The sequence below is a fragment of the Adiantum capillus-veneris genome, chromosome 1, assembly GCF_014529385.1.
Source record: "Adiantum capillus-veneris isolate H3 chromosome 1, ASM1452938v2, whole genome shotgun sequence".
NCBI lineage: Eukaryota > Viridiplantae > Streptophyta > Polypodiopsida > Polypodiales > Pteridaceae > Adiantum > Adiantum capillus-veneris.
In genome coordinates, this window is record NC_140931.1 from 123,946,846 (window position 1) to 123,965,159 (window position 18,314).

Below are 18,314 nucleotides of genomic sequence, written 5' to 3' on the forward strand. Positions count from 1 at the left end.
GCTCTTTGCCTTGTGTTCTCATCTTCTAATCACTCCCTTTCACAAAGAGAGCACCCATGGGCCATGCCCCTTATTTCAATACATAGTCATGCTATTGTATTTCCTTTATCCCACTGAAACCTGTACTTCGAGCGGGACAGCTGAACAACGAAATCTAGTTGATACTACAAATATTGCTGATCTGCAGCGGGACTCGGCTCTTAGGAAATGGTATATTCCAAATTGCCAAATAGATTATGATGCGCCGTTTAATGCGGGTCAACTTACTAATCTCTTTAGTTTAAGACATGGACCTATTTTCAATTTAAATTTCATGGCTCTTGTCTCCCTCCGCTTGCGCAGAGCCCCTTCTGATCAGTTCGCCAATGGAGGACGGCTCACCATCGCCAATGGTAAGCGCCTCCGTCTCCCCCCCACCGCCACCCCCCCCCCCCCCCCCCCCCCACACACACACACACACACGCACGCACATACACTTGCGTGCGCACTCACACAAACCTGTTTACGAGCTAGTTGTCGAATAGAGAAAAGGCGTTTCTCTCCTTTGCTTCTTAACTTGTTGCAACAGGCATTGCAATTTGTAATATCCTCTTGTGGCCGTGGCAAATATCATAGCTAGTCAGTACCCAACAAAATCATGAGTTTCATACAACTTTATCGAGCAAATATATCAAGTCTAACTTGTGCCCATTTCGTCTTCCTGCAGCCTTATCAACACAATAAAGCAAGCCATTTTCTGTTGCGCCATGGCAACCAGATGTCATGTTTCCTTGTGCCTCCTCAGCAAGAGGTGGACGTCTCTGAATTATGCTTTATCGATCATGGTCAGAGTATACAGGACCAAAAATTCAAGCAATTTTGCAAGCCAAACAATGGTCGCTTTCATGCTCATCTTCACCATGGCGAACTCGTTGAAGACATTTTCTTGTAAGCAGTATTGCTCTTATGTCCATTCATGCGAAAGTTCTGCTGATTTTAGCCCAACTTTTCTTCTGACATGCATATTAACTATGTCTCTAACGTTACATTTGTTGTTGTAATTCAGTGCATGGAAGCAGCAGGTTGTGGTCTTGGTCCATTTCCATGGGAATTTCCAGATTCATGTTTTAAGGTTCTTGATGAAAGCTACAGTCAAGACTTCTTGCATCGCAATGAGGTAAAAGGAGAGCTGCACGTGCACAAGGAGGGTTGTGGTCATGAGCAGATCAGACATGGCGATCACTTGGACTGGCTAGTTCCGTTAAGCGATGGTTCATTTGCTGTCAGCCATGCTCTTGGAAATGATAGCGAAATGTTGGAGCATGGGCGGCTCATAAAGATTGGAGAACCACATCATCAAACAGCTAAGAACCGGGAGACTAGTTCTTTTGCCTTATTCAAATTCGAGGCTCCGCAAATGGGTGCCTCAGATAGTAGAACAAGATCACTTCCTTCCAATGCAGCTGACGAACTTGTGTCAGCTGAGAATTCTTCAGGGCATGTCTTTGATGCAATGCAACCTTTGTTGAAAGAACCAGATGTCAGCATAAATATAGAAAATGATGCTGAACCAATTAAACTGCAAAAGACTGCAATTGATGTTTTTGGAATTTGCTGTCCTGCTGAAGTCCCTTTGGTCAAGAAGATTTTGGAGCCTGCCCCAGGAGTGCAAGAAGTCTATGTGAATGTTGCGGCTAGATTAGTAACGGTGCAACACGATGCTTTTGCCACTCCCCGGCCAGACTAGGTACAGTTTATCCCATGTATTCTTTCATACTTGCTACCTGACCTCTTATGTTGGAATCTAACAATATTCAATTTTATTCTACCATCATTAAAAATACAAGTGTTTGCTTGCTGCTGAATTGCCAGTCAAATTGCTGAATAATGCACACCTGGAAGCCAGCATCCATGTTACAGGGGAGTGGAAGGCTGCACGCAAATGGCCTTCTCCTTACACGTTTGCCTCTGGGTTTTTTGTCCTTATTGCATTGTTTCAGTATGCATTTTACCCGTTGAAATGGGTTGCTCTTGGGGCTGTGGCAGTGGGTGCCCCACCAATCATTTTGAAAAGTTTCAGAGCCCTGCGGCGTTGTATTCTGGACATCAATATATTGATGATAATTGCAGGCAAGTGATTTTATTGGCTCCAGAGGAACACCGATGCATTCAAGCTTTTTACAAGCTGAATATCAAATCACTGTTCTGCTCGAATTTTGTAGTTGCTGGTTCTATTGCCCTTGGTGACTACCTAGAAGCTGGTCTGATCGTGTTTCTCTTCGCTCTTGCGGAATGGCTTGAGTCAAGGTCATCGGACAGGGTATTTCTCTATTCTTTCAAGTGTTGTTTTTTAGTGCATGCCTGTGGTGCATTGATCAAAATTAGTGAAAAATCTTTCTTCGCTTATCATGACTTTAAAGTCAATGTTCAGGCACGATTAGCGATATCTTCTGTGGCAAGTTTAGCCCCCAGAGTGCAATCCTTGCAGAAACTGGTGCAAGGGTAAACGTCTCGGAGGTCAAAGTTGGGACAAGGCTTGCTGTGAAAGCTGGAGAGTCAATACCTATTGATGGCACTGTAGTATCTGGGAGGAGTGCTGTAGATGAAAGCAGCTTAACTGGAGAGTCACTGCCTGTAGAGAAGGAGGCTGGTACTCGTGTTTGGGCTGGTACCATCAATATGACAGGTGCTGCTTCTGTGGAAGGAGTGTAAAAGGAGATTGCATTTTTTTGTCTCTATGAATTTAGTATCACTTTTTATGGAGGTTGAAGTCGATGATGATTAAGCTGTGATGCTATTAATTCAGAAATTTCAAGTTCAAACGTTTGTGCTCCTCAACATATGTACACGTACGCACGTGCACATGCACACACGTGTGTAGTGTACACATGCATTTGTGTATGTATGTGTTTACACATATACAGATATACATATATGTGTATGTAGGCATGCTAGGGTGTGTGTACATTTCTATATATTAATGTATGTAAACACATATGTCACATATGAAGTACATACATACAGATACGTGCGTGCCTACCTGCATCATGCATTATATGTATGGATGGATGCATGCATAATGACTTCGTGATGGTATGTAACAATCAATTTTAGCTAGAAAACTGGTTTCTGTAGGAGTTTCAAACGTTCCTGCTATTTCTTCCCACTGAATTTCCTGGGGATTTTGTTAGGATATATCTGTGTTGAAACTTCGGCCTTGGCTGAAGATTCCGCTGTAGCAAGGATGATAAGATTAGTAGAGGAGGCTCAAACTCAACGCTCTCATGTGGAGCAGTTAATGGAGTCATTTGCTAAATACTACACTCCACGTAAGTTCTTCTAGTCTTTCTTCAACGTGTCAATTTTTTAATGTTTTCTCAAATGCGAGGTTAAAAACTAGGTATTGTTCCGGTGGCCCTGTATGTCATCTTCTGTTGAGTTTACAACAATTCTGTGTTCATCGTAATGGCATACAACCTATTTTTTTTGATTGAAGCTGGTTTTCCATCATTGTTACTTTGCACACCTGTTGTTACTCTATCCATCATTTGTCATAGTCTGTAAAGTCTGGTTCAAATTCTGCCCTTAGCAACCTTGGAGTGGAGATTTTCTAATGTTTGAAGGATATTTCAAGATTTCAGCTCCTTTCAAAGCATGAAGATATCTGTTTGAGTTTTATGTACTGAGCTATATTTTTTCATGTATGGAATGTCATAATCAATTCATGTTAGACATTTATTATGATAACATACTCTTAACCTACTTATCCTCTTGCCTCCGGGAAACATGCGAACTAGGTTAATGTACTAAATGTCATGCATACATTACATTAGGACCTCCGTTGTGCATACATGCATAATGTATGGATGATCTGATCTGTCATTCATAATGTTCGTCGAGACATGCAATTATTTATGCTTTGTTGATCATTCAAATGTAACACCTTTTATGGCTGCTAGATGGGTCTACAGAAATTTTAAGGTGGGTGTTATGGACATATATTAAATAGCTAGGAGAACAGACGAGTTGTATTTAAAGCAGCATCACCTCAAAATGCATTTCAATAGGTCTGAAGCGTGAAAGGGCCAAAACGGCTGAAATGTCTAATTCTGCTGGTGAAATGCCTTGCAATGAAACGTCTGTGACAAAGTTTATCTGTATGGAAACCTAGCCTCCCAAAGTTTTTGCCATATAATTCTAATGCTGTAAAAGCGAGCAATTTATGTATCTTTTGTGTATGCTACAAGAAACTCTTTGTTGAGTTTACTAAACCACTATTTCTACATGGCCTTGTTGGCCCCCTCTCTGTCTCACAACCTAGTCTAGACCATCATAGTTGGTCTCGTTAGATATTTGATGGGTGGAGAGATCACTAATCACTATGATCTCTATGATGATCCGTTGTAAGCATAGTAACAGGGGACGCCCTTTTTCGGGCTTCCTGTCCCCACTTTTCCGTCCCCACTTGCCGTCCCGCTCTCTTTTTTACACTAAAAATCCATTTCAGCCCCGTCCCCCGTCCCCCGTTCCAGAATGCGTCCCTTGTGACTATGGTTGTAAGGTTGCAGGGCCTCATGAGTTCGTTGAGGAGGATTGTCCCTCTACACATCTCTCTCTCTAAAAAGAATCATGAATCGAGCAAGGGAAGAAGTGACGATGTGTGGAAGTGTAAAGTCTAGATCTTCATCATTTCAATTCCGCTGCGTCTGACATTGGTATCAGAGCTTTGTAGCTTTTGCACTAATGCGCTAATCTTTGAGTTTTTTTTCCTCTTTGGTGCTTGAGTATGTGTTGTAGGACCGTGCGCCTTGAGCATAGGAAATGCAAACATTGTATACCGGGGGTTATAGTTGTGGTGCACTTGCAAGAGGGTAGTTGACTTGGTGTGCGCGCTCAACCACCTCGACATTAAGAAATTTGAGCGTGGATATTTGCAGTCAAATTCTTCGACATGATAGATCGCATCATTTAAGACATGCATTGGAAACATAAAGATGCTGATTGCGAGAATTAGGATTTGTTATAGGATTTGTTAGCGGCCTGTGTCGACAAAGGAAGGCGCCATCCATATCAGCCTATTAGAATTCCAACATTTTAGAAGAGGCATTGCATCGTCATTGATTTGTACAAATCTTTGGCAGCACTTCGGGTCCACACTACATCTTCTTAGCAATTGAAAGCCATCAATCCGAAGCCTAAGGGTTCCAATCCGAGGCAACCACCGTGGGAGTTCATTGGCATCGCGAGCCTACATTTGCAGCCACATTCATTGCAGAGATGAGGATTCATCTAGAGCTTCCATCGTACGACAATCTAGTTGAAGCCCCAAGACGAGCCTCTATCTTTGAGGAGTTATTTGGTGATTTCATGAGACATCATACAGAGGACTTGCCAAGGTTTGTGGGCATTTCAAAGGATATATCTTGCTTCATTTCCCATTCGGCGTTTCTCTCGCCAATCTTCTCGTATAGGGGCAGCATAGGTTGGGTGGTAACCTTCGTAGGCATCAACGTTTGCATATCCAGCCACTTGGTCTACGCACATCCATCCGGTTTGCAGTTTGGCTCACACCATTCGAGTTGGGGCAGCAAAGGCTAGCCGGTAACCAACAAGGGAATCATTTATTTATCATTTAGGAGGCAATCTAGTGGTTGTGAGTAGATGTATCATCACCATCCATGTCTTTTGGACATTTCTACATCACCTGCGGGACCCTCTCTCTCAAAAGTAGCCTTGGAAGACATCATCTAGAAGGCCATTCGTTCAAGACCATCTTATGGCATGCATGGAGTTTGGTACCAATACTTCACCTTAAGTAGGAGGGGATGTCACGTGTACATGGCTCTGTGTGCCACGTGGACATGCTTCATCTCGACTTCCAGAGCCAATTTTGTTCTTATCCCTAGATAGGAGCGTCTAGAATCCTAGGAGGATTAGTACCAACAATTTTGTGAGTGTGTTTGCAAGACTTGGACGAGTTCATTAGATTAGGTTTTTCAGTTTTAGAACCCTCTTGGATAAATGGTTTGTACAAGCGTTTTGATAGATGTTATTACACTTTGGTGGGCATCTGAAATGACGTGCATGTAGGTCTAGGTTAGAGGAATGCATCGGTCCAGTCTGTTCGTCAAATGGGTCACAAAATTGTGAGTTATCGTCAGAGAACTCCCATGTGCGCACATTTTCCCGACTTCGGCACTCCGGACGCGGCACCTCAACAGTCAATATAAAAGGAGCAGCATACTTGTCACGTGTACATGGCTGTGTGCCACGTGGACATGCTTCATCAACTTCGAGAGCAATTTTCCTTTTTTTCCTAGATAGGGATGTCTAGGATTAGTATCGGCAATTTTACGAGCGTGTTTGCAGGGTCTGCATGTCCGGACAAGTCCATTAGATTAGGTTTTCCACTTTTGGAACCCTCTTGCATAAATTGTCACGTGGGCACTTCACTCAGAGCAGATTTCAACTCTAATGGATGCAAAAACAGTTACGTAACTTGTATGGTTTTGTTCAGCATATAATATGACTCTCGTTCAATACATGTACTGTCGCGTGACACATCCCAACCCTGTGTGTCCGTAGACAAGCTACACCATAGCAGGGTTTCCATCAAGTCCAATCAAGTTAGATTAGAAGCGATCTGGCACTTTTGTGAGTCTATTCGTAGACCGTGCATGCCTAGTCACTCAGTGTAGATGCATATCCTCTGGTTGCACACTGCATAAGCATAAGCATTTCCATCAGATTCCATAAGAGTCAGTTTGGGGATTTTTCATATGACTTTATCCCATTTTTCCCTATTTTTAACATTTTTCACTTATTTATTAAGTGACTTTTGTTGGGTACTCAGGAGGGCAAATTGGGTAAGTTAATATATAAGCAAACCCAAGTTAGCACAAATTGGTAGATGAGCCAAGGAGCACTGTAGGCTAGCAAGCAACAGGTGTTTCCCTCCCTCTCTCAGCAAGACCCTCTCCAAGTTGCTTGGTGAAGCCCATTCCCCCGCATCATCCTCATCTTGGGATCGCCCACTCTTCTGGCTGCCCCAGCGCTTTCCTCCCATGCAGATATCGCCAGCAAGCATTGAAAGCTAGCGTTTTTCCCACTGGTCACTTCAGCATTTTTGGCCACTACTAACGCCAGGCAAAACTCAGCAATTCAGCGATTTCATCAAGCAAATTGCAGCAGACTACCGAGGCCGGGTAAGGAGTTATTAAGCACTTGGAAAACTGCCATTTTCAGCAACAAGTCCTCTGCTGCCACAACGTTTTTTTCAGCCAAGAAACTTCTCCAAAAACGCAGCCTAAGTGTAGGAAAAAGCAGCGTTTTGCTCTCAGCAATTCAGCCCTTGAACCGCAGCAAATACTCAGTGTTTCAGCCGGCAGTAGTACCTTAAAAAACGCAGCAGAATCCTAGATCTCTTCAGCGTTTTTCATCCATTATTCAGCCCGACAAAAACAGTCATTTTTTAGCCACGAAGAAGGTAACAAATTTCAGCCTAAGTCGCCGTCGTCATCATCGGCATAGTCCCATTGCATCAGTCCATTGCATACACATTGTACACCTTTGTGCAATCAAGTAGACCACTCTCGCCGACGAGAGTGGGGCCTTTGGAGGAGGGTTTTACAACCTCTCGGTGTCGTATCTCTTCTCTCTCCTTCTCTCAGTCTCATTCAGTTGCACGCACAATCCACTCACTCTGTTCGTGACCACAGCACTCTACAAGACGGAAAGCTCTCTCTTTCCTTAAAGAACTAAAAGGAACCTTGAGCAATAAAGATCACTAATCTTGAGAAAATACAACATTCATTCCGCTAAACCTTACATTGGTATCAGAGCTTTGGAAGTGTTCTGCATTACTCAAGGGATGAACCACAATAATTTTTTTGCTTGTTGTGATCGCACGAATCCAAGTTTACTTGGGCGTGGCGATTCATAAGGTGCAGCTAGCGTAATAAACTAGCCAGCGTAGCTAATCTCAGCCAGCGACTAATTCAGCCAGCGCATAAAATTCAGCCAGACAGCACGTGCAAATCAGCCAGCGTTTCAACATGGGCAGCCCATCGTTTGCAAGAAACTCAGCCCAACGTTTTCAGAAATTCAGCCTCCAGTGTACGTGACTCTCAGGGAAGGGGTGCGATCTTTGGGAAGGGGTGGCTTCTTGTGCCCTCTTGGGAAGAGGTGCCCTTTGGATATGCAGCAGCCAACAAAGGGAATTCAGCCCCTTGCCGAGTGAATGGGCACACAGGCGAAGCGACACACCCGTATGCGAAAGGGTGCGAGCAAGGTGAAGAGGTACTGTCCTTTCACATGAAGAGGTGCGCGCACAATCTCGAAGGGACACCACCCGATGAGGAGGCCAGGTACGTGGCACTCCCGCACACCCACATTTGCATCCCTGTCCTTTGTTCTATTATCTATATGTATGTAATTGGAACAGAATAGATTTAAGTTACCTCATGCTTGTATGCACATGCGTACCATCTTTCTTCTGCTTCCATGCAACTCCGGGAAGGGGTAGAGTGTAGGGGCGAGGGTGAGAGGCTCACAACCTTTGGGTCCCGGAAAAAATTTGCTCTGATACCACTGTGAGGATTCTAGGTGCTAATCCTTAATTAAGTACTTAAACTCATGATTAAGACACATCCTTTCGGCGAAGAGCTGCAACCATTGGACGAAGAGTCGCACCCGTAGAGCAAAAGGGTGTGACCAATCGTCGAAGGAGTGTGGCTTTTGGCGAAGAGACACGTCCTTTAGGCGAAGGGGTGTGACTATCCAAGCGCAGGGGTCCTCGTTGGCATGGCACTTCGCGTATCTGCAACTAGGAGTAGATGTATTGTTGTTAACATAGTCACAATCGTGACATGCTTCCCAAGGGCCCAACAACTATCTCATTTGTGATGGATTGTTATTTTTTCGTCAGCGTCTATGTGTGTTGCCCTCTCTCAGGCCAGCCATATTGCATGATGCACATGACTCCATCACGGGTGGGCACATGGGTATGAACACCACATTGGAAAAGATTGAACGATTTTTCTATTGGCCTAAAATGCGAAAAGATGTGTTTAGTTATGTCACACATTGCACTATATGTCAAAAAGTGAAAGCTCCTCGGGGTAAGCAGCAAGGCCTTTTGCTTCCGCTGCCTATTCCCGAGGGACCTTTTCAGGATATCTCTATGGATTTTGTGACTAACTTACCACCAAGTCAGCATTCAAGGAACACTCAATGTTTAACTATTGTTGATCGTTTTAGCAAATTTTGCATGTTGATTCCTTGTAAGGCCACAGTTATTGCACAAGATGTTGCACGATTGTTCATAAAGCATTGGTATCCCCTCTGTGGTTTGCCAAAGTCCATTGTTTGCAATAGGGATGTTAAGTTTACGTCCAACTTTTGGCGTACACTCTTTGAAAATTTTGACACAAAGTTAAATTTTTCATCCGCTTTTCATCACAATCAGATGGTCAAACGGAAATTTATAATGAGTTGGCTTTTGATGTGTTGAAGTCTTATGTTCATGATCAGCAGTCTCAATGGGAGCTCTATCTCCCATTGGTACAGGCTATTCTCAATGATTCCTTCTTTTCTGCTATTGGTCGAACTCCGTATGAGGTAGCTTTTGGCCGCCGATTCCAGTCATTGTTGACTCGATCGGTCAGTCAAATGCTTGATGCCAATGCTAAGAGTCAGTCATTGGATGAGATTTCTGAGAGTGTGAAGCTTCGGCTAAGCAAGGCTCATGAATCTTATTCTCGACAGGCTAACAAGCATCGTCAGGAGGTCTCGATCAAGAAAGGAGATTGGGTGTATCTACGAATTATGAAACAGCGTCTTAAGCAAGTTGGAAAGAAATGTCCTAAATTATCTTTTCGTATGTATGGTCCATTTCCAGTCATCAAAAAGATTAATGAGGTTTCAATGAAATTGAAGTTGCCTAACTCATGGTCAATGCACAACGTTTTCCATGTTTCTTGGTTGAAAGTGTTTCAGGGAACACCTCCAAAGGACGTTTCGGAAGAAGAAGAACCGGAGATCATCGATGAAGCAGAAGTTATGGAGCCGGAGCAAGTCTTGTTGCATCGGTTTCGCCATGGTTCGAAGAAACAAGTACGACAGTATTTTTTGAAGTTCAAAGATCGAGGAACCCATGAAGCGGTGTGGGTAGACGAAGAGTTCTTCAAGGATTATCCAGAGTTGTTGGCAGACTACAAGGAAGCCATGCAGCTCGGTACCAGTACCTCACTTTAAAAATGAGGGGGTGTCAGTGACACATCCCAACCCTATGTGTCCGTGGACAAGCTACATCATAGCAGGGTTTCCGTCAAGTCCAGTCAAGTTAGATTAGAAGTGATCTGACACTTTTGTGAGTCTATTCGTAGACCGTGCATGCCCAACCACTCAGTGTAGATGCATATCCTCTGGTTGCACACTGCATAAGCATAAGCATTTCCATCAGATTCCATCAGAGTCAGTTTGAGGATTTTTCAGATGACTTTATCCCATTTTTCCCTATTTTTAACATTTTTCACTTATTTATTATGTGACATTTGTTGGGTACTCAGTAGGGCAAATTGGGTAAGTTAATCTATAAGCAAACCCAAGTTAGCACAAATTGGCAGATGAGCCAAGGAGCACAGCAGGCTACCAAGCAACAGGTGTTTCCCTCCCTCTCTCAGCAAGACCCTCTCCAAGCAACTTGGTGAGGCCCATTCCCCCGCATCATCCTCATCTTGGGATCGCCCACTCTTCTGGCTGCCCTAGCACTTTCCTCCTATGCAGATATCGCCAGCAAGCATTGAAAGTTAGCGTTTTTCCCACTGGTCACTTCAGCGTTTTTGGCCACTATTAACGCCAAGCAAAACTCAGCAATTCAGCGATTTCATCAAGCAAATTGCAGCTATAAGGGGTATGAGCCTCCCGAGACCGGCCACGGGAGGGGACCCCCCACCTAGACACGGTAGCCTCACTCCACGCACTCGCGCACCATGGGGACTCCACGCAAGGTTCCCCGGGGCACGCTATGACCCTCCGTCAGTGCGGCGGAGCCTGAGGCTACGTGGGGCTAGGGACCCGGAACGCAAGACCCGCGAAGACCCGCGAAACGCAAACGGCCGTCGACCCATGGAACGCAACCACGCCCGAGCCGGTCCCGTCCGAGCCGGGACCCCGTGAAGGCAACTTGACCCGAGCCGGGCGCTCCTGAGCCGGTGCCGTCCGCGCCAGGACCCCTTGAAGCAACACCTCGACCCGAGCCGGTCCCGTCCGCGCCGGGCCCTCCTGAGCCGGTGCCGTCCGCGCCAGGACCCCTTGAAGCAACACCTCGACCCGAGCCGGTCCCGTCCGAGCCGGGCCCTCCTGAGCCGGTGCCGTCCGCGCCAGGACCCCTTGAAGAAACACCCCGACCCGAGCCGGGCCCAAAAGGTCCCCTCCCCGACGCGCCCAGATTCTGGGGCGTCACACTTGGTATCAGAGCTCCAGAAAAGAGCTCCTGGAAACGAGCCGAAGACCGACGTGCCCGACGCGCACGATCCTCACGACGACTCCAACCGCAATGGCCCGGGTCGTCAAAATCTTGGTGAAGAGAGCTCCAGAAAGCAACCACACGCCCTCCGTCCCGTGACGCGTTCCCTGAACACCGGGCCGTCACCCGTGACCCGCGCCGGCCCCGATCCGAGCCGGGCACCCCCGCATGACAAGAATGTCCCCGTGACGCGTCCTGAACACCGGGCCGTCACCCGTGACCCGCGCCGGCCCCGATCCGAGCCGGGCACCTCCAAACACAAAAAGCAAAGATGTGAGCCAGACAGGGCTCTCCACATGAGAAAAAGGCAGATGCGAGCCAGACAGGGCTCTTTATATCAAAAACAGAGAAACAACAAAAACGCGACGAACCAAGCCAACGGTGTTCGTCGCGCCCCGGCCACTTTTGTGGCCCATGCTGAGCTGAAGACCCATTCAAGTCTACAAAGAGACCACAGGGCCCCGAGCTTGCCCTCCAAATGACGTCCAAACAGGGACCAACTCGCAAGTGCTGCATTGCGACGGAACGCTCTTTCAGATTTGGCTTTCAAGAAGCCTCCGCGCGGGCCAACGCAGCAGGTGGCTCCGCGCACACTGGGTTACCTATTCGGGGAACGCTCAAGTATGGGGAATTCTACTTGGGTGTTCAAAGCATATCTTTTCAACCTTCTGCCAAAAAGCCAAAAATACACACTCACTTTATTCTCAAAAGTACAAAAACAAAGCATGCCTACTTACTTGCATTTGGGAACAGTTTTGCTCACTTTGCACTTATATGCACCCCTTTGTCCCCACGGCCTCATGCATAGCCAAGCACTCTTTTCCCACGTTCGACGCGGTCGTCGAACTCTCTTCAACCGGGGGTGTATATAAGGGGTATGAGCCTCCCTAGACCGGCCACGGGAGGGGACCCCCCACCTAGACACGGTAGCCTCACTCCACGCACTCGCCGTGGGGACTCCACGCAAGGTTCCCCGGGGCACGCTATAACCCTCCGTCAGTGCGGCGGAGCCTGAGGCTACGTGGGGCTAGGGACCCGGAACGCAAGACCCGCGAAGACCCGCGAAACGCAAACGGCCGTCGACCCATGGAACGCAACCACGCCCGAGCCGGTCCCGTTCGAGCCGGGCCCCCGTGAAGGCAACTTGACCCGAGCCGGTCCCGTCCGAGCCGGGCCCTCCTGAGCCGGTGCCGTCCGCGCCAGGACCCCTTGAAGCAACACCTCGACCCGAGCCGGTCCCGTCCGAGCCGGGCCCTCCTGAGCCGGTGCCGTCCGCGCCAGGACCCCTTGAAGCAACACCTCGACCCGAGCCGGTCCCGTCCGAGCCGGGCCCTCCTGAGCCGGTGCCGTCTGCGCCAGGACCCCTTGAAGAAACACCCCGACCCGAGCCGGTCCCGTCCGAGCCGGGCCCAAAAGGTCCCCTCCCTGACGCGCCCAGATTCTGGGGCGTCACAGCAGCAGACTACCGAGGCCGGGTAAGGAGTTATTAAGCACTTGGAAAACTGCCATTTTCAGCAAGAAGTCCTCTGCTGCCACAGCGTTTTTTTCAGCCAAGAAACTTCTCCAAAAATGCAGCCTAAGTGCAGGAAAAAGCAGCGTTTTGCTCTCAGCAATTCAGCCCTTGAACCGCAGCAGATACTTAGTGTTTCAGCCGGCAGTAGTACCTTCAAAAACGCAGCAGAATCCTAGATCTCTTTAGCGTTTTTCATCCATTATTTAGCCCGACAAAAACAGTCATTTTTCAGCCACGAAGAAGATAACAAATTTCAGCCTAAGTCGCCGTCGTCATCACCGTCGTCGTCATCGGCATAGTCCCATTGCATCAGTCCATTGCATACGCATTGTACACCTTTGTGCAATCAAGTAGACCACTCTCGCCGACGAGAGTGGGGCCTTCGGAGGAGGGTTTTACAACCTCTCGGTGTCGTATCTCTTCTCTCTCCTTCTCTCAGTCTCATTCAGTTGCACGCACAATCCACTCAATCTTGAGAAAATACAACATTCATTCCGCTAAACCTTACATGCACATACATATATGTGGTATGTAGGCATTTCAGTTAGACGTTTTCCCAAGGTCTTTATGGAGGCTTGAACATTTCGGGGTGAAACATTGCATTTCGGCTATGGAAGTCTAGAGCTGAAACATAGTGCAGTGATGCTGATTTAAAGTAATGACATGATTCGAGGTCTAGAGCTGAAGCATAGCGCAGTGACACGGATTTAAAGTAATGACATGATTCGAGGATAGACTAATGAGATTGTCCAATGCTTTTTTTAACATCATCAAATGCAGATTAATTTTTTTCATGATGTGCAGTTGTGATAGCTGGTGCTTTGGCTTTCACAATAATTCCAGTAAGTGTACATGCGCACAACATTCGGCACTGGATGTACTTGGCATTAGTTCTACTTGTTGTGGCTTGCCCTTGCGCTCTTGTGATCTCCACTCCTGTTACAACAACCTGTGCAATAGCACAAGCTGCTCGATTGGGTCTCCTTGTGAAGGGTGGAAAACACTTGGAAGCTCTTGGAAAGCTGAAAGTTGTTGCTATGGATAAGACTGGCACGCTTACTGAGGGTTGCTTTCAAATAATAGAAGTGCATGCCTTAAACAAGGAAGCCGATCTACAAGATGTCCTATTTTGGTAAACTACTCTCTATATGGTCGACTTTTTAATTGTGCAAATTAGTCTATTATACCTTTACAAGGACACAAAGTCTTCAACTTGAGAATGTGGGAGAAGGGTCAGAAAAAAGGCTTAAACACAACTATTGCACACAATCTAGTCATGTTAATGGAGTACGGAGTACAAAACAATTTGTGTATTGACCAAGAAATTGACTACACAAAATCAACAGACACTTATGAACCTGAAAAATGAAGAATTTTCTATGTTGAATCATTGCTTCAGGCTATCATGCATTGAGAGCAAAGCAAGCCATCCCATTGCATCAGCTATAGTGGACTATGCTAGGCTGCATGGGGCACAATCAGGAAATGCTGAGGTCGTTGTGGATGAATTTAGAGTACTTCCTGGAGAAGGTGTGAGCGGAATCGTCAATGGTCATAAAATTGCTGTTGGGAATAAACGCTTAGCCAGTCGGCTCCTTTGGTTGGAAGGTAACTGTTTCTATATCAGGCATCATGTTTGTCAAATATGGCTCTCTGCAGAGTAATACTTAACATGCCTTACGTAGCTTCAGGTGCCGATTCTGCTCTTCTGGAGAGTTGGAAAAGCCAGGGTTTAACAATCTGCTGGATTGGTGTGGATGAAAAGCCAATATTGATTATGAGTGCTGGTGACCAGCTTCGACCAGAAGCCAGGGAGGCTGTGAGAGACATGAGGGTAAGCCTTGTCATCGAAGTTGTTCTTGGTTATAATTAAGTAGCAGAGTAATGAGAATTTTACGGTCTCCCTTGAGACCGCATTGTTTCAGAGATTGGGTCTCCGACTAGCTATGCTAACTGGAGATAGTTTGGAAGTGGCCAATAATGTACAGAGAAAGGTATTGACTTCTTCCTTTTCGGGTCTAAAGACAAAGGCACTCTGCATACATCATGACAATGCCGCTGTATATATCATGGTTTGCTACACTTCACACCAGTATAGATGAACAAATCTGATTTCCTAGTCTTGCTTGCAGCTTGGACAAATTGATGTGCATGCTCAATTGCTTCCTGAAGGCAAGGTGGAGGTGCTTCAGCAATTAAAAGCAGCCGGCCTTACTGGTATGGTTGGTGATGGAATTAATGACGCCCCGGCATTAGCGGCTGCTGATGTTGGCATTGCTATGGGCGTTGCTGGTACTGCCATTGCTATGGAGACAACTGACATAGCCCTCATGACTAACGATCTCCGAAAGCTACCAGTTGCTGTGAGACTTGGCCAAAAAGCTCGCAGGAAGATCCTGCAAAATATTTTTTTATCAATTACAACCAAAGTGCTGGTGATTGTGCTTGCAGCAGTCGGATATGCATCTCTTTGGGGTGCTGTCCTTGCAGATGTTGGCACTTGCCTACTTGTTCTATTTAACAGCATACTGTTGCTAGAAAGGAAGAAGGATGAAGCAGGACGTCTAGGATTATTTACATTTTGGCGGAAACCCAAAAGCAAAGTTTGCCAGAAAGGTGTCCTGCTGAGCAGTGAGGAGTACATGGACACGGAAGCTGAACCCTGCTGCCCAAAGAAAATGGAAAATAACGGAGAATCTGCCCAAAGTACCAAGCAGGAAAATCAATCGAGTCAGTCCTGTTGTTCAGCGAAGTCTTGTTGTGATATGAGGGGTGCAAACAATGGAATGAGACGAAGAGTGAGCAATAGAGACACCTATGATAAAGATTGCCTAGGCATAGATGAAGGAATCTGCTCATCAATTAACATTCCAGAGCTTGAAGGCTTACTCTTGAAGCAATCAGACAGTAGAAGAAACTTGAGCGAGTGCTCTTGTTGCTCTAGTAAATGTTGTACTGGCTGTAGTAGCAGGAACACCACTACCAGTATGATGCAAGCAGAAAGTGATGCCTCTTGTGGCATCACCATAAAACCCAATGTCCTAGAGACTCCATACAGCTCTAGGCAAGCCGTGAACTTGTGTACCTCAAGGGGCACAGCTGGTCAGTGCTTCACTACCAATAGTTCATTGGGTGCTACCCCGGCGTGCTGTGCTGCTAAAAGCCAAAGTCCTCCAAAATTACCACTTTCACCCATCAATTGTTGTGAGAAAGGATGTTGTGAAGCTGCTGCCATGACAAGACAGAGCTGGACGCCTGATGCTTCACTCGGTGCTACCCCTGCCTGTTGTGCCTTGAAAAGCCAAGCCCCAGCTCCAAGCGTACAGCTTAAATCCCTTGATGGTTGTGAGAAGGGATGCTGTAAAGGGCCAACCCGAAAGGCAGATGAGTCAGAAATAGGAGTGCCAATGCAGAAGAAGTCTGAAAGTACTGCAAGGATTGGCCATTGCTGCGGAACCACTAAGCCTTTGGTTGCTACTGTTGCATGTAGTATGCCTGGAAGCAAAGTTCCAGCTTCAAGTTTACGGCTCAAATCTATTGATGGTTGTGAATGGGGAAGTTGCCAAGGAGGAAGCCAAAAGGTATGTGAGTTCACAGCAGGGAAGCCATCGCAAAGCAATAACGAAGGTGCTGCCACAGCAATGCAATGCTGCACAAATGATATTTCGTTGGGTAGTTCCCCTGCTTGTTGTCTTTCTGAAGGCAAAGCCCTAGCTCCAAGCTTACAGCTCAAATCTATAGACGACTGTGAAAGGGGATGTTGTGAAGGGGAGATCCGAAAGGCATGCGAGTCTACAGCAGGGGATCCATTACAAAGGAAATTTAAAGGTGCTGCTACAACTGGCCAGTGCTGCACAAACAAAACCTTATTGGGTAGTCCAAAGACAGGCGAGTCTACTGCAGGTGGGCCATTGCAAAGGAAACCTGATGGTGCTGCCAAAACTGGCCAATGCTGCACAAACAATACTCATTTGGGCAGTTCCCCTGCATGTGTGTCTGAAAGCAAAGCCCCACCTCCCAGCCTGCAGCTTAAATCTATTGACGTTTGTCAACTGGGATGTTGCAAAGGGGGGAGCCATAAGGCAGATGAGTCTACAGCAGGAGAGCCATTTCAAAGGAAATTTGAAGATGCCGCTGAAAGGGACCTGTGCTGCACAAACAATACCTTGTTGGGTGCTTGTGCTTCCGAAGGCCAAGCCCCAGCTCAAAGCTTGCAGCTCAAATCCGTTGATGGTTGTAAACGGGGTTGTTGTCAAGGGGGGAGCCGAAAGTTAGACGAGTCTATAGCAGTGGAGCCATTGCAAAGAAAATTTGTAGGTGCCGCCATGACTGACGAGCGCTGCCCAAACATTGCTTTGTCGGGTGCTTCTCCTGCATTTTGTTCATCTGAAAGCAAAGCCCCAGCTGCAAGCTTACAGCTCAAATCCTTCGATGGCTGTGAACGGCCATGTTGTGAAAGCCAGAGCCTAAAGGCAGACATGCCAGCAGCAGCGCAACCAATATGAAAGAATTTAGGAAGCGTTGCCGCGACAGGCCATTGCTGCACAATGAACACATCTTTGAGTGCTCCTCCTGCGTGTTGTATGTCTAAAAGCGAAGCCCTTCCAAGCATAGTACAGCTTGACTCCAACAGTGGATGTGAAGAGGGATGTTGTAACATGTGGACAGAGGATGGGGAACCCAGTGCGAAGGGAATGTGAAAGTGATGAAGGAAGCTACGAAACAATATGTAGACATGCTTTGTCTCCCCCCCCCAAGCTACCTGCATGAGGTAGGGGTTGAACCAGTGGCCACAGTTAAAGCCCCTCTCCTCCTTGACAAAAGCATATGTAAATAGGCCTATGTTCATCGTTTCTTAAGTATGTAGCAACCTAAGTAAGTAAATAGTAGTCCAGTATCCTCATTTAAGACTATTGGAGAGGCCAAATGAAACTAAGACTACTCTTAAATTTTGAAAAAATATATTGTAAAAGTAGGTCTATATTTTGGCAAACTAGAAAATCCAATTTGAAACATAACAAGTGATAGAATCACGAGGCTTGCTTTGTTGCTTGGTTGGTAAATGATTAGGGAAAACTAACCCACTAATCTTATGTAAACGAATACAATAGCCATAGCGATACTCAATTGTCACTTGAATACATATATACTATGTTTTGCATGTCATTTGGTTATATTTAATGGTGGTGTCAATTTTCAATTGACACCGACATTAGATTAACTATTACTAACTAAGAGTGCAAGTTTGAGTTGACATGGTTGACACAAGGCCATGGCTTGATACTCCTTGGAATC

The 18,314-nt window shown here is 46.3% G+C and overlaps 1 pseudogene across 1 annotated transcript; it reads left to right on the forward strand.

Moving 5' to 3' along the window:
- The first annotated feature begins 264 nt into the window (after positions 1 to 264).
- Positions 265 to 18,009, forward strand: LOC147465490 (uncharacterized; annotated as a pseudogene). Its single transcript, XR_015189234.1, has 12 exons — positions 265 to 392; positions 707 to 927; positions 1,046 to 1,715; positions 1,837 to 2,109; positions 2,202 to 2,299; positions 2,411 to 2,665; positions 3,171 to 3,308; positions 13,824 to 14,151; positions 14,419 to 14,627; positions 14,711 to 14,853; positions 14,945 to 15,013; positions 15,152 to 18,009. The product of XR_015189234.1 is annotated as an uncharacterized LOC147465490 (transcript).
- The last annotated feature ends 305 nt before the right edge of the window (positions 18,010 to 18,314 follow it).